Source organism: Periplaneta americana, chromosome 12, assembly GCF_040183065.1.
Source record: "Periplaneta americana isolate PAMFEO1 chromosome 12, P.americana_PAMFEO1_priV1, whole genome shotgun sequence".
Taxonomy (NCBI): Eukaryota; Metazoa; Arthropoda; class Insecta; order Blattodea; family Blattidae; genus Periplaneta; species Periplaneta americana.
Window position 1 is genome coordinate 118,258,693 of NC_091128.1, and position 15,917 is coordinate 118,274,609.

The following is a 15,917-nucleotide window of genomic DNA, read 5'->3' on the forward strand; positions in this document are numbered from 1 at the left end:
GACACTTTGTTTTTCAGCATTAACTTCCTATGGTTGTATGTTAGAAGATTCGAAGATAACGTTATGATGTAGGCTACTCGTAGGTAGACATTCGGCTCCCTTCTCCTACCAATAATGCATAAACAATATCCATACGGCGGTTGCTCTCGTCTGCGATACAACGAACTTTTTTGTTGATTTCGATTTCGTTATTTTTTTTTCTGGTTATTATATGCTTATATAAGTTGTGTTAATTCTCGCTAAGTGGTTTTATACTTTATTTTATCAGTCTTAGTTATTATTTTATTATTGTTAATATCTTTGTTTTATTATTATTAATTAATTAATTAATTTGTATTACCATCATTGTATTATCTCCGTCACTATTATTCTATTATTACTATTATTTCTATCATCAACATGCTCATGCTCATTTCGGGTATCTATTCAAATATACCATTTCAAATGTAGATTATGAATAAATTTGAATTTTTGAAAATTAAAATCATATCATATCATATCATATCATATCATATCATATCATATCATATCATATCATATCATATCATATCATATCATGTATCATATCATGTATCATATCATATCATGTATCATATCATATATCATATCATATATCATATCATATCTTTAAAACTGTTTAATAGCGAAAGTTATTAATATAAATAAAATACTGTTTGTAATTTGGCACTTTGCACCCTTCTACTGTTAAAGTGTCCAATTGTATTTTTAGTTGTTCAAATGTGCCTATGTTTATACTAGTAAATATAATGTAAGCAGTTACTGAAGTCACATAACGAAAACTATAACATGTACAGCGTAACATGTATCTCGTAACAATTATGATTATATGTTAATTTTGCATTGAGACACTGTATTTTTTTATTACAGGTTGCCCCATCTTCAATGAACACGCCTGTGGTATTGGCCCCCAGCTACACGTCTCAACAAACCGACGAAAGACGCTTTTCATCAGGATGGAGGGATAATGTAATTACAGAGAACGCCGACGGATAAACTCCTCCTTCGTCTTCTTCGGAAAAGGGAATATAAAGACAACGAGCAACACATTCTCTGCCACAATTATCATGAAATAACATCACAGTCAACGCCACTCAACCACTCAGTCAGTGTGTTTTATGGCTCAAGTTATTACTATTTCGCCAAAGGAACCAAACACTTGTGTTCACAAATAAGTCGCGAAGGATTAACAATAAAAGATAAAATATAAAAAGAAATTATTACTAATATATAAATCAAATCCTGTGGAACGACAATATTTAATAAAATATGAGTGTGACGAAAGTTAATATATACTAATATCGCATTGTTTTTCTTAAAAAAAAAAGAAAGAACTTTATATCGTGGGGGAATATCAAGTTGTGTTTAATGTTATGTAAATGTTTGATTTGTTACCTATCGCTCTAATTTCTTTCAACTAATTTGTGTGAGAGAAAATATCGTGAAGAAGTTACCTAAATGCTTGTGTCGGGAGGTGATGATAAGGTGATAAGTGCGACCAGGTGAAACCGATTTATTGGAAATGATTTGAACTCCATCTGTACGACCTATTTTAAGTCTTTAATCAAGAGAACAGGGTAAGACTGGAATCATCTACCAAAGATTTCACTGTACACCAAAGTAATGTATAAAAATCATTGGCGTAATGTACCATTTTCAGTTTTTAGAATTTGTGACAGGCCTATAACATATACGTTTACATACCTAGTTTAGATAATAATGGATAGACAAGTGGAAACTAGTTCTAGGATACATTCAAGTCATAAGTTAGAATTCACGATAGAAATTCGCTTCCAAGTTACAGCCGTCTTTATGTCCCAGTAGATATTTACTTATATTACTAGATAAATTATGGTAAACGTGGTCTCCACAGTCCTGATTGAAGACTAGCAACACTTGTTTTATTGAATTTCTCATTTTATGAGAGATGCCGTTTTTCTATTAGACTCGCTACAAATTTTGTTTTACAGCCAGTGCCAGCGTTTCTGGCGCGTGTCCTTGAGTAAAAAGCTAGTCAGTGAGCACTTCTTTCCAGTGAAGCTGGACCACCCGACACGTCACGTCAGCAATCTGTCCACTGCGACAAAGGCAAGACACTTGCATTTCGCGTTTCTGGGGAGCGTCCTTGAGTACACTGTCCAGTCAGTGGCATCTGTTGCCACTTCGGCTGAGAATGGTACCATCTACTAAACAGATGTGACGTCATCAATCTGTCAATCACAGTTGTCAGCTTTCTCGCCCACATTTTGTGGCAAAGATATGTTACTCAATCTCAACGTTCCCATTACTTATTTCACACGCCAGAAACGGTGGCAGTGGCTGTACATGATGGTGGAGAAATCCAATGTTATCAAATGACTTATAATCTCTCGCTGATAAAGCGATGAAGTACCCTTCAATAGATTTTTGTTTTCTCGCAAAATTTACGATATTTTTCTAAGTCAAATTGCCTTCCCGTAACCGCTATTTGTCCTGTATACACTTAAATACCTGCGTAACGAAATTTTTGAGCCAGTAAAGATATTTCCATTATTTTGAAATGTTGTTAAAGTGAACAAATAAAACATGACAATAAAATATTAACCAAGCGAGGTGGCTCAGTGGAAACGCACTAGTCTGGCATTCAGGATATCCCGGATTCAAAACCCGCGCCCGCCAAACTTGAGATTTTTCATTGTTTCTCTTAGCCACAAAACCAAATACCGGATTGGAATTTTACATACCATAATGCATTACCGCCTTAATCACCATTATCATAATCATTAATAAAACTGACAACTGTTAAAATTAATATAGGACATGCATAACAAACGACAATAGAAATAGAATCTCTACAACAATCCACGATCTACTGATATACTTGAACATTCTACATACGTGACATGACCTTGATCTTAAAGTATGTATAATGAATATTTTAATATATAGATACGCTGATTAATACTTCTCGGCTACAATGGACGTCTCCCGGTCCTTGTCAACTTTAAAACTTTTAATTTTTCCTCTAAAGACAAATGTTTACAATTTCCCTTTCTTGTTACTTTCACTGATATGCTTCACCTAAGGATACTTTGACACTGATATTTCGGTCAATCAGAATATTCTAAGACATTGGGTACAGTACATTTTAAAGAAAAAAGTCATCGTAAATTATTCTTACAGACACTAAACAGCTGGTGCATACGAAAATCTTAAAACTGTCTGCTTACGGCACATTAAATTTATTCTTCAGCACATGAGAAAAACACAAAAGCTGGTATATATGTGTGCTGGAATGGTACGATTCCATTTCTGACAAAACAGGCGCTTTCAGAACATTGGCCAGGGTGAGAAAATTCCGTGTTCGTAAAAATTAAATTAGTATTTATTATGAAGACATGGACGAGGATTATACAGTGTCAACCGTAAAATTCCTTTGCAAAACCAAAAAATTACATTTGTTCGGATAAAAGTTCTACAAAAAGGACAAAATTAAAATTCTTTCAACCATTTATTATCATAATACACTGCTCTCTGAAATTGACTGAGCATATTGGGAATTAAGGCAATGGAAATATTTGACGTTATCAAATATTTCATATAAAAAAAATATCTCGAGAAGGAAGCAAAAGTGAGCAAAATTGTATTAAAACTTTTTGCTTGAAATATCTCAAAGAATAACCCCCTGAAATTAATTATATTATTTCGGATTCACTCTGTTCATGTTTTTCCGTTGAAAGAACTCGTTAAATGGTGTTCGTTTGTTAGTTATGTCAACTTTTTACACGTTTCAAGTGATACATGTCTACTATACTTCAATTAATTATATTTCTATCAAAAAAGTAGCGAAATTAATATATTTTGAATGAAATCACATTATTATGTTAAGTAAGAAGTAATAAATACAAAAACTGGATATTTTTAATGTAATGACGAGTACCGAAGATGTCTTATACGAGACGAAGTTGTTTCTAACACAACCTCTGTTAATTTCTGGGACACAAAAATTTTGCTAACTTGGAGAGAAGAAAAATTCGCAATTCTATTTACATTAACTTTTCCCTTAGTAATTTTTGTAGACCTTGAATGAACTCCTGAACTAGTTTCCGCATATTACAAGATACAATTGTAATGTACTTAAACCGTGGATATTTTTTGTCAATACTGCTATGGCCTAAACAAAATCACGATTCTTTACGTGTTATTTCTCCTTTAATAGACCTTGTCCATAGAAAACAAGCATATTCCGCAGACCCCTACTGATTAGTTAGCTTGCAAAATAGCAATATTAAAATATGGGGGCATGGCCACTGTTATGCAAAGATCATCTTGTTGGGTTGATCATGTTTGCATACAAATTACCCAACAAGCTACTAAAATAAACTGATCTGTTAATGGGACCACGCATATCGCTATGATCTATTAAACAATGGAACAATCTAAACTGTTGATGTAAACGTATAGCATGCATAATAGGTGTTCGTAAGGACGCTGCAGACATTCGAATCTATTGCAGGTGTTTACAAGATCTGTTATCGACAAAGGATAACTTTAATTTGGAATGTTATCAAAATGTCACATATTTTATACGCATAGTGAGACAAATATCTTAATAATCCCATACTTTCCCCACACTGTAATAAAAAATTTATCATTCTAGTCAGAAAAACAAATTTGACCTAATATTATGTGGTGTTGTTAAAATCTAATAGTTTTTAAATTCAAATAAGTCATATAAAGTACCTCACGTTATATATTTTATGTAATATGATTACAAAAAAAAAATATTTATTTATCTGCGGTTTGCATTTCAATTCTAAATTTCTAAATTATTCAAAAGGTTTTGGTCCGCACTTTGTGAGCGTATTTAAGGAAATAAATGAACAATGAAACTTGCGTTATTAATCTATGTCCGCCAAAGCCTACAGTCGACTAAAATAATCCCACTCAAACTTGGTGATAAGATTTCCAATCTAGATAATATAGTCATAAGCAAAACTTACATGTTCTAGGGATGTGAGAAGATGTAGGCCTACAAGATTTCCGAATTCCAATATATCATTGGATGCATAGGACATCAATTCGAACACCTATAAATTTTGTTCTTATTAACACCAATGTAATCCATTCATCTTGATAATGTAACTTAGAAAATTAGAAAGATGTATTAAAATTATTTCAGTACTAGGATTTCAAAGTTCAGTAGTTGCAAGGAATCACACAGACTCAGAATGACTTCGGAGTACATGGGCTAATAATCGAAAAGTGTTTCCATTTAACCCCTTCAGATTTTAATTTATAATATACAAAATTTAAAAAAAAAAAATGTCACATAATCATTCTGGAGATCCGAAATTTCCAAATAAAGTCTTTACAGAAAATAAAAATTTGGGGACAATTTTAAATCCTGGGGCCCCAAAATTTTAAATTTTATTTTTAATTCAGGTATAGAAATGTTTAAAAAATAATATTCTCCATTTCTATCACATTTAATTTTTTAAAATGTTTAAAGTATCGAAGACATTCCAAAAAAGAAAAAAAGAAAAAGAAACAATGTACACTGTAATGCACATCAGGCCTGAAAGGGTTAAATCAAGTTTTACCCTCATGAAATTTGGCCCAATATAAATATATACATTTCACAAAAAATGAACATAACTTCTTGGATATAACAGTAATTGTTTTAATATTAAAATAAATTTAAAATTCATACATTTCAGGATAATTAATTTCTGAATGAAACGTAATCAAAATTACACTTTTACTTATTTATAATATAAAGTCGCATTATTTAAACATTGTGACTAATTATGTCTTAATAATTCGGATAATGGAATGAGGACTCCATTAAAAAATTTGATTATTTATAATTCTAAAAAACCCAATGAACAAATTTGAAAGCATCCTATTTGAAAAATTATATTTGTACGCAAATTACAATAATCTGGAATGCAGGCAACTATCCTTTTCGAATTTCACGACTGAATCTACAAAGATTTCTTAATATTATAGACTAAAATAAATATTATAAAACAACTCAAGACATTTTCGTAACCTAACAATATTTGGATGTACACAGATGAAGACAGTGTTCACTCATGCTTTGTCAATTCAGAGAAAGAGCATTGCTGTCCCTTTCTGGCAATTTTCATAGATTTAATATTTTTGTGACAAAGTTGATTGTATAAAATTTAAAAGAAAAATACTCAAGGATGCTCCACCCACTATAATAAAATAATACAACTATAATAATAACTAGGGTCCGTATTCCAGCTATCTATAAACTAGAATGAAGTTGCCTTTTTCGAAGTATATGTGACGTCACTGCGCAGGTACAGGTACGTTCGTATACAAAATAGTTACGCATCCTCTATTATCTTCCTCTAGAAAGTCAAAATCGGGACGCAGTCGAAGTGAGTAGTCTTATCGATCACTGCTCTTACTAGTCGTGTTATTTAAATAACTACATATCTGTGGCTGATTGAAGGTTCATTGCAGAGGTAAAATGCCTTGGGTAGGACTCTGAAGCGTGTAATATTGCAGAGCATAGTTGAGGATATTTTAACTAATATTTACACTGTCAATATAGACAACATTACATATACATTATGTAAAATAAACGTAAAAGTGACAAAAACAGTGCACTCAAAGACACTGCAATACCAAAAGACACAGAAAGTGTGTTGAACGTAATCCAAAACAATCAGTACCATCAAAATCTGAAAATTATGACCATATTAACTCCACGTTTAGCATGGGTTTGTGTAGCTTACCATGATGTTCAGTGCCAACATTCTAATTAATAAATTAAATAATCTACATTTTAGGAAATTTCTAGAAAAGTACATAAAAATTAGTAGGTTTTCTGTGATTAGCGACATATGCAATATCCTAATGAAACACGGAAAAATATCAGACAATAGTAATATCTTGTAGACCTACTTACATCATGCAACAATATTGTCATGTGCTAATGAAAGAATTTCTTGTAATATAAAATCATTTCTAGAGACATCCGCATATGTTCAAGTTCCATAACTTAAGAAAGCACGTTATTATTCACTGCAAAGATCAAGACGAAAATGAACATCACGACTCAAGCATGTGTTTACTAGTATAGCTTCAGAATGTCGGGAATTGACTGTACTCCACGAACACGCAGCAAGACGAGTTTGTTTACATTCTTATCCGTTACATTACCTGTGTTTGACGTACTACATACCCTATGTGTCTTTAACTTCTGTCTTTAGGTAGCTGGAATACGTAGCCTAATAAAAACATATCATCATTCTTCATTGTTGAATACACTCCTTTAACATATACATAATCATCTATTAACTTTATAACTACTTTACTGTGTTAATATTTCAAAAATTACCTCGCTGACTAGTTTCAATGTGGTATTCGTCATTGTTCGAAGCCTAGTGAGATCCTGCTCTATCTTCTGGTTCCCTGTTGTGGTGGGATATGTTCATACAGGAAACCCACTACCACGATAACACACATAAACAATATCTCCATCACTTCACACAACACAGACACGCATCATTTCTATCCATGATACACGGACTCATCAACATTCCTGTGAGCCAACAAGACTATAAGGAAGAAATACATATTAGTAAATACATACCACAGTAAAATGTATACAACCGTCACATAATAGACAACATCATAAGAAAGACTAAACGCAAACAAGAAAACGCAACACAAACACAAGAGCAAACAAATACATCACACGAACATACGAGAACAAGAACACACAGAAGATTGCATCATATTTCAAGATACTAAACTATAACATTGCGTACAGAACACAAAACACATTACAAAAACATTCTAACACACGGAAACAAATACAACTTAGCTGGTGTATACAAACTATCATGCAATAGTTGCAACGACTTCTACATTGGACAGACTGGAAGATCATTTCAAGTACACCGTTTTGGAGTATCGGTTAGCACGTCTGACCTCGAACTGATATGCCCGGGTTCAAATCCTGGTCGGGACAAATTACCTGGTTGAGGCTTTTACGGGGGTTTTCCCTCAATCCATTAAGAGCAAATGCTGGGTAACTTTCAGCGCTGGACCCCGGACTCATCTCGCTAGCATTATCACCATCTCATTCAGACGCTAGATACCTTAGCAGATGATAAAGCGTCATAAAATAACCTACTTAAAAAAAGATAATTTCAAACACGTCATAAGGATCATGTCACAGCTATAGTCAAACCACACAACAATTCAACCTACGTAGAAAACATCACAAACTCCAATCACAACTGCAACAACATAGACTATGACATGAAAATACTATACATCCAGCCAAAAAAAAAAAAAAAAAAAAAAAACAAACAAACTTAATACTCTAGAATAATATGAATTTACAAATATACAAACACACACTCACAGCACATCCTGAACACTCAACTGAATTTCATGTCACACACCCTTTTCGACACAATCATGAATATACCTCACCAAAAGAAGACACCAGATGATAGCGCAGGACCTCACTAAGCTTCGGACATGGCGAATACTACGTTGAAACTAGTCAGCCGGGTAATTTTTGTATTATTATTATTATTATTATTATTATTATTATTATTATTATTATTATTATTATTATTATTATTATTATTATAAGAATTATGCTGATATAATCTCTCTGAACTTCTGTGTGAGATCAAAACAATTTTTTTAGGTATTAACGAATTTGAAATGCTTTCGTTTCAAAGTTATTTGTCATCATATCGTATCAATGTCCTGGCCTCCAAAGTCACCGGACTTGGTACTGTTGGATTTCTGTTTATATCTACTCTCAAAGAACGTAACTTACAATAATATTGGAGAACAATATCACTTTCATTCACGGCATTAAAGAATCAACCGACACCACAAAAGAACATGACGGCATTTCTGTGCGTTTAAGGCAAACTATTTTTGTGTAGTTAATAGCTTTGCACAGACATTATTGCCGTACTTTTTCAAACTTTATAGATTATTAATACTACTTTTGTCACCGCTTGTTACCATAGAGTACATCCTAACGTAGAAACATCTCGTTGTCCGTAAAATGTCATCCAATTTTTACTTTTAATTTTCCTTCCAATCTACTTAAAAGCCCAAAATAATTGTCTAAGTACAGATTGGAATGACTGCAGCTTTCTATATAGTGAGCATGCTAAATGAAAAGGGAAATGTAACATGGCAGTAGCACAGTTTGTAACATTTTTCCAACTACACATATCTCCTATCGTATATACTGAATATATAATAATGGAGTTTATACGGCTTCAAAACATTTCAGCTCGACATGATTATGAACAAATGAAACGACGGATATGTTGCATTGTAGAGGAATAGTTTGGGTTGTTTTATTTCATGAAAGAAGTTTCATAATTTCATTTTACGAGTCATTTATTTTACATAAAAGGAATCTATTAAATAAATTCATGTTTACTAGGTTCGAGGATACATATTTCGTAAATTTTTAATTATCATCGGCATTACTCGGTACGTCAAACTCACTGTAAATGTGTAAGAAGGGCATTAGCGACTGTGGAAGTATATTTTAAGTAAACACATTTATACCAATGCAAGTATAAATTCTCTCACATCCTATGTGATTACTCATACTATGTATATAAGAGCTTTTTATACGTGTACAATTCTCTAAGCGATGTGTATATATCTAACTTTTAAGTGGACGGGAGTGGACCTATTCCAACTGAATTAAAACCAGATTTATGTTCGTACTTGTAAACAATCAAGCGTGTGAAATTCTGTTTATTTTTTCACACAGAGTTACATAATTTTGAAACAATACGAATATATAATGCCGGTTGGAAATCTTTTTTATCCCAATACAAAAGTTAATGTTGGCACTAAATACTAATGCTCGGCGGTCCATTGGGATTCTGTGGCTGATTACGATTGAGTCAGATGTTACAATTCCCAGGTGACACTCACTGCAGTATCTCCAGACACAGTAGATCACTGCTGACCTCTGTCGGGTGAACAGTGAAACGCGCGATAAAACATGGATTCCCGATGGAATACAACATGTTACAATTCTCACCATTAGCATGCACCAGGATACGTGATGTTCCATTTTTAAACAGGCCTGCTGCATATGTTTTCTCGTACTATTTTACTCAGAAATCGATTGTTATCATATTACTTGTTTGTACAAAATGTCGAAGTTTAGGATGGAGTATGGGGTGTGGTAGAATTAAGTACCATTAAATGAAAGAATATTCTGTAAAGGCTTGAAACGCTGAAGAGTGTGACCAAATTTTAAAATCTTTGGAATATAAAATAAAAATATAGTTTTTTTAACGCAGTGGTTCCCAAAAGTGTGATTTTTTTTTAGATATTTCTCTATCCATTTTACTATATGTAATTACATACATAAATTATTTATTTGTGTTGAACCGTTATCGATATACTATGTAACAATGATCAAATGTTTTCAGTTTTTCTAGATCTAAAACTGTAAATGCTAAGCTTATATCATCTAATATAAGTTATGAAAGATGTTACAAAATCTGAATAAGGGATTAATATAAGACAAATGGTTATATTTTGAGGTTATGAACTCATTCAAGGCTTTACAAATTGTCTTTGAAAGTAAGCGTCAAAGTACAGAAATAAATTCACAATAATTTAGAAAAAAATATTTTAGCAGACAATTTTGCCCACTAGACTTATAAATACATACACCGTCACTGAATAACGAAAACGAATACAAATGTTTAATACAAGGTGGGTTAAAAGTCACTTTCCTCAATATTCATTTCTTAGGTTTCATACTTGTACACTTATACAGATGTCATAACTTGAATAAACGAATAGCTGGTGTAATAAGGTGGAATGATAAACATGTTCGTACACGAACTGTTTTTTTTTTCTGATGTCATGCCTTGATAACCATGGCTAACGAGAAAGACAGGCTGCGACACGATTCGGAGTCACGTGGTTATCACGGTCTAGTCATGGCCATCTTGACAATCGTCTAATATAAATTCATGTTCAAAGTTCTAAAAAGCAAAGGAGTAGCTCTATTAAAGCCCAGATCACATACAGATTGCTCATTCCTACGTTAAAATCGTTTGCACTTTGAAGAGAACAACCGCCAGGATCGCCACCCATCCGCCGTAAACGAACACGAGATGGCAGTAGAGTAGCTAATACAATTCAAATGGGAGTTATGACGTGACTTCTTATGTAACAACTAGATGGCAGCATAGTAAACCTGACAAAGGTTGTTGCCGTCGAAGCCTATAACGCAGAGCAATCTGGGTATATATGATCTACGATTAAACTCATGTTAAATGTGCATTTATATATATATATACTTATTCAATGTTGGCCATGTTATGACTAAGAATGTGACGTTGCGCCATAGCCTGTTTTTCTCATTAGCCACATTGAAAACAGTCCTTGTTTTGCCGATATGTAGTTGATATGGCAACAGAATGTAGCACCATCTCATTTTGGTGTAGGAGTGAGGGACTTCTTGAACCAACAATTCCATGAATGGATTGGCAGTCATGGCACAACAGAATGGCCATCCAGATCATGCGACCTGACGCCAAATGATTTTTCACTGTGAGGTATCCTGAAAAAATGACGCTATTTTTGCTCAGAAACCGCAAGATCTGCATTAGTTGCGACGATGATCGAACAGTCATTTTTTTAAAAATCAATTAAAATCGTGAGTTCTGCCATTTGTAAATCAGAGTCTATACGTTGTGAATTGTGTATCGAGAAACAAGGCCTTCATTTTGAACAAAATCTGTAAAGGATTGTGTAGCCAAATGTAAACTGAATGTAATTAAATGTAAGAAAATGTTTAGGGAAAGTGACTTTTGATCCACTCTGTATTATGAAATACAGATTTTAGTAATAGTATATAAAATACAGTATGCACCAAACATTTACTCATTAAGCGGTACTGAGCTATACAACCATCCAGTATTGGTAGAGCCTTGAATTTATGTATAACATTCTAAACTTCTCAAACAAAGAATTGTTGCAAGCTTGTTTTCTGCATCCAGTGTACAGTCTGAAGAGACGAATGATTTTACTGCTGTATTGTGATTGGGAACCGCTGTTTTGTAGAATAGAGAATTAGTTTTTAAAATGAGTTATATTGAACGATGTATGTGCTGCCTTTATGCTGTATAGTAATCTAACTCAATGTTTCTAGTCGTATAAAACCAAAAAGGGATGAGAGATACATCATAAATAACTTGTTGACAAATGGCAAAGTAAAATATTGTTTGGCTAATATGATGTTGAAACATTATTATAATATAGATACCCTATATTTAAATTAAATCCTACAAATTATATTAACTTACACATTCATTGTTAACTTTTTAAGCCTCTTCCTAAAACAAGTAAGTGCATTTCTGCCGAAACCTAATGAGAGCTTTCAGTAAATGGGAAAAAGATAATTTCTTCCCTCTCCAAAATGAATCACTTCGAAACATGTGAACGTCATATCCATCATCCAAAATCCTTTTCCGCAACGCCATCTTTTTCCGTTTCGTGTCCAATTCTCTTTAAGACACTCAAGTCACATGCTTGTTACGTTCTTTTCATCCTTCATTCCAGTTACTCAGTGGCGATATATTACTAAGAGAAAAGCAAAACTAAAATACTGAACACTCGGAAGTTATCGTTTCTGAGTAGCAAGGGGAATGTAGAAAATAACTAGAATGACCAAATATGAATGGTTTTTAACAACAGTTGTACAACTTTGTTGGCATATCCGCTTTAATTCTGATATGTATAAAATTCTACTATATGATTTATATGAAGTTATTCAGGGAGAATTCATCTAAAAGTATAAGTACAAGTATTCAGCAATTCAAAACATTAAATTCAAATATTGGTGGGAAAATACTTTTTGTCACAATACTAGCATTGAAATGAAATTATAAAAAGCTAACATTCATACATGGTTCAATACTTTGATGGTGTTTAAACCAGAGTAGGATTTTTTATTTTTACATAGTGAAAAGGCGTGCAAAAGTCACATGATAGAAAATCGGTTCCATTTTTATGTTGCAAGGAAAAAGGGAAATATTCTCAGAACACGAATACTTGAAACATTAGGGACGACTCTGGGAGAGAGGTAGAAAAGAGTATCTTGACCTTTCCTATCTGATTTTAAGTTCATGAATTGTCTGTGTGGTAGGCATATGCAGTACAGACGAACACAAAAGTCATTGGTGCCATATTGAATTAGAATAAATGCTTCATGTTGACCATGGAATAAAAATCAGAAGTTAGATATGATAACCAATCTGATCATCGTAACACAACATCATCACCTGGATGAGAATTTTTATAAATAAACTTGCAAATAAAATTCTCACAATGCACGTGACTTCGAAATAAGGGACACACAGTTCCGCGTTGATCCCCTTACCATGCCTCTATGCATAGGCGGAGTTATCGGGGGGCACTGCCCTCCCAAACTTGCCTGAACTCTTTCTTTTTCGATTAACGTTAGAAAATATTGAATTCCAAATATATTTCTTGCTTTTTTATGATTAAGTTTCTGTCCTTAATTTGACGAAATAATGTCTTCAGATCATGTGTCTGGACTATAATATTTATTCTAAATTTTTGAGTGTATAATAATTTCTATACCTCATTTGAGGAATGGAAGCACTGTAATATTTCTTTTGTAACAGCCAGTACTCATGTGTTAGACGTCTGCAGGTCTTTAGGCAGCCACTTGGACAGGCCTGCAGAACTCGCAAAGTAGGGGAACTATAACGTCAGCCTCACTCCACTTCTATTGGGAATGATCGACATCCGCCCCGAGAATGAATGTTGATGCAGCCGAGCGTAACTAGAATGCCGTGACCGCACAGGTAGAAAAGGTGGTTGGGGTAAGAAAGGGGAGGAAAGCAGTCGCTATCAAGAGCTACAGTTCTGCAGGCCTGCACTTGGAGAAATATGAATAACATACTACATAACAGTGCAGAAAAAATAAAAGTGATCCCGGTATAATGTGTAACTTAAAGACCACAGATAAAGTAAATAATAATTAGAATTTACTTTTCATATGATATCTTCATGAAGGTAAACTTCAGATGAAAAAGTTTCTGTTAGCACTATTACGTAGTGTTATTGATATATACATGTGTTTATGTATGACAGAGAAAATTAGAGAAATTGTTTTAAGTTATGTCCTATTATAATTTGTAGCAGACCTATAGTTCCAGCCCTATACAACTCGGTCCTAAACATCGCGGATAAGGATGTAAGAAACATGCCTCCTGAAAATACCTTTATTAAATGATCATATTCCGATATACTGTACCATGATTAAGTTATAACGGGGGGGGAGAAGGTAAATAATGTCCCCCATAATCTTATTATATCGGGATTCTATGGTTTTGCTTTGCCTCCGCAAGGAAAATGTTCTCTCTCCGCCTATGCCTCTATGTCTTCATGAGTCCATCACGTGGCTAGGACTGAAAAGTAAAGTAATTTTCAGGGAATGCTATTCACAAAAGAAATTTCCTGACATTAGGATATCATAGAAGACGTAATGATGGATATCGTCGCCAAATGCTATTGGCTATTACATCGGAAGCATAGAAGAAACTGAAAGCAAGTGCCTCATTCTAGGAAGAGTACCAGAGTGTGTCAACCGTGATTGTTGCAGATGTCAAGCTATATCAACGGAACTGTACTAAAGGTAACGTCAGTCTTAAGGATTTTATTTATTAAGTGTATTAACTTCATTCCTACTTGTGATCACCAGAGCCGTTTTACGTAAGTGTACTTTATGGCTGCAGTCTGGCAACAATGTCTTCTGTTGTGTTTGATATTGCAGAAGTAGCTATTAGTCATTTTTAGTAGATTCTGCTATACAAGTGCCATTCATACAGCAGTGCCATTGACTTATCCAACATTTCGCACGTCCTAATATGTTTCAATATTGTTCCTAGCTCGAGTATAGGTTCATTTATGAACATCTCGACACAATAAGGAAAAATGTTAATTTTGGGCTCAATTTATGCTATTTTTATTCTAATGCTTTCTTCCAACATGTATGGATATATTTTCCTTACATTTCAGACATCTGGTGCGATTACTCCACAGAACATTCCCGTTATATAAGTGACTGTATATATAAGTAAATAAACTGTGACTAATGATACCCAGGATAAAGTTTGCCTAATAGGTTGTAGCATTAAAATTCCTTTACTAGTTTTATTAACAAAATATTCAACGTGTGTGATCCAGCCCAAATATTTGAATGCCAAAACACTTAACTGAGAAGAACAAGTTTGTTAAATGAAAATGTAATACAAAAAATCTCATTAGAATAAATGCTGGATCTATTCACATCACACCAATATTTTATCGTGAATGATGTATTACCAAGCAGCCTTTTCATTAAGATATATTTCTCCTGGTAACCATCAGCAAACATAGAAGTGTCATGGCATTCAACTTCAATGTGGGTTGTGAGATCTTTAATAATGGAGAACAAAGAACCAAGAATGGAACCTTGTGGGACACCAAACTTGACAGGCCTAAATTAAAACATTGTTCCATTACAGGAAACAGATTAGTGTCTATCAGATAAGAATTAAAAGGCCTTATACTAGTACTATTAAAACCATTAAATGTCAGTTTTTATAAAAGAATATCATTGGAAATATATCAAAATACCGTACTTTTCTAAAGCACCGAAGCATTTCCACAAAGTTATCTATCGCTTCAATTCTATTATTGAAAGATCTAAAACAGTATTAACAAACACACGATTATGTTAAAGTAATAATGCAAATTGATTATTTAACATGATTTCAAATATCTTAGAGACAGTTGGAAATATATTAATTGGTCTATAATTCAACTCCCTTATCTCACATCGG

General features: G+C 33.4%; 1 protein-coding gene across 2 annotated transcripts in view; it reads left to right on the forward strand.

Annotated features, from left to right (window-relative positions):
• Positions 1-12,295, forward strand: part of LOC138710843 (uncharacterized) — an 858,539-nt gene extending 846,244 nt beyond the window's left edge. For both annotated transcript variants that reach the window (XM_069842005.1, XM_069842006.1), the window contains one exon: positions 889-12,295. The gene's annotated coding sequence lies outside the window, so the exon portion shown is untranslated. The remainder of the gene's footprint in view (positions 1-888) is intronic.
• The last annotated feature ends 3,622 nt before the right edge of the window (positions 12,296-15,917 follow it).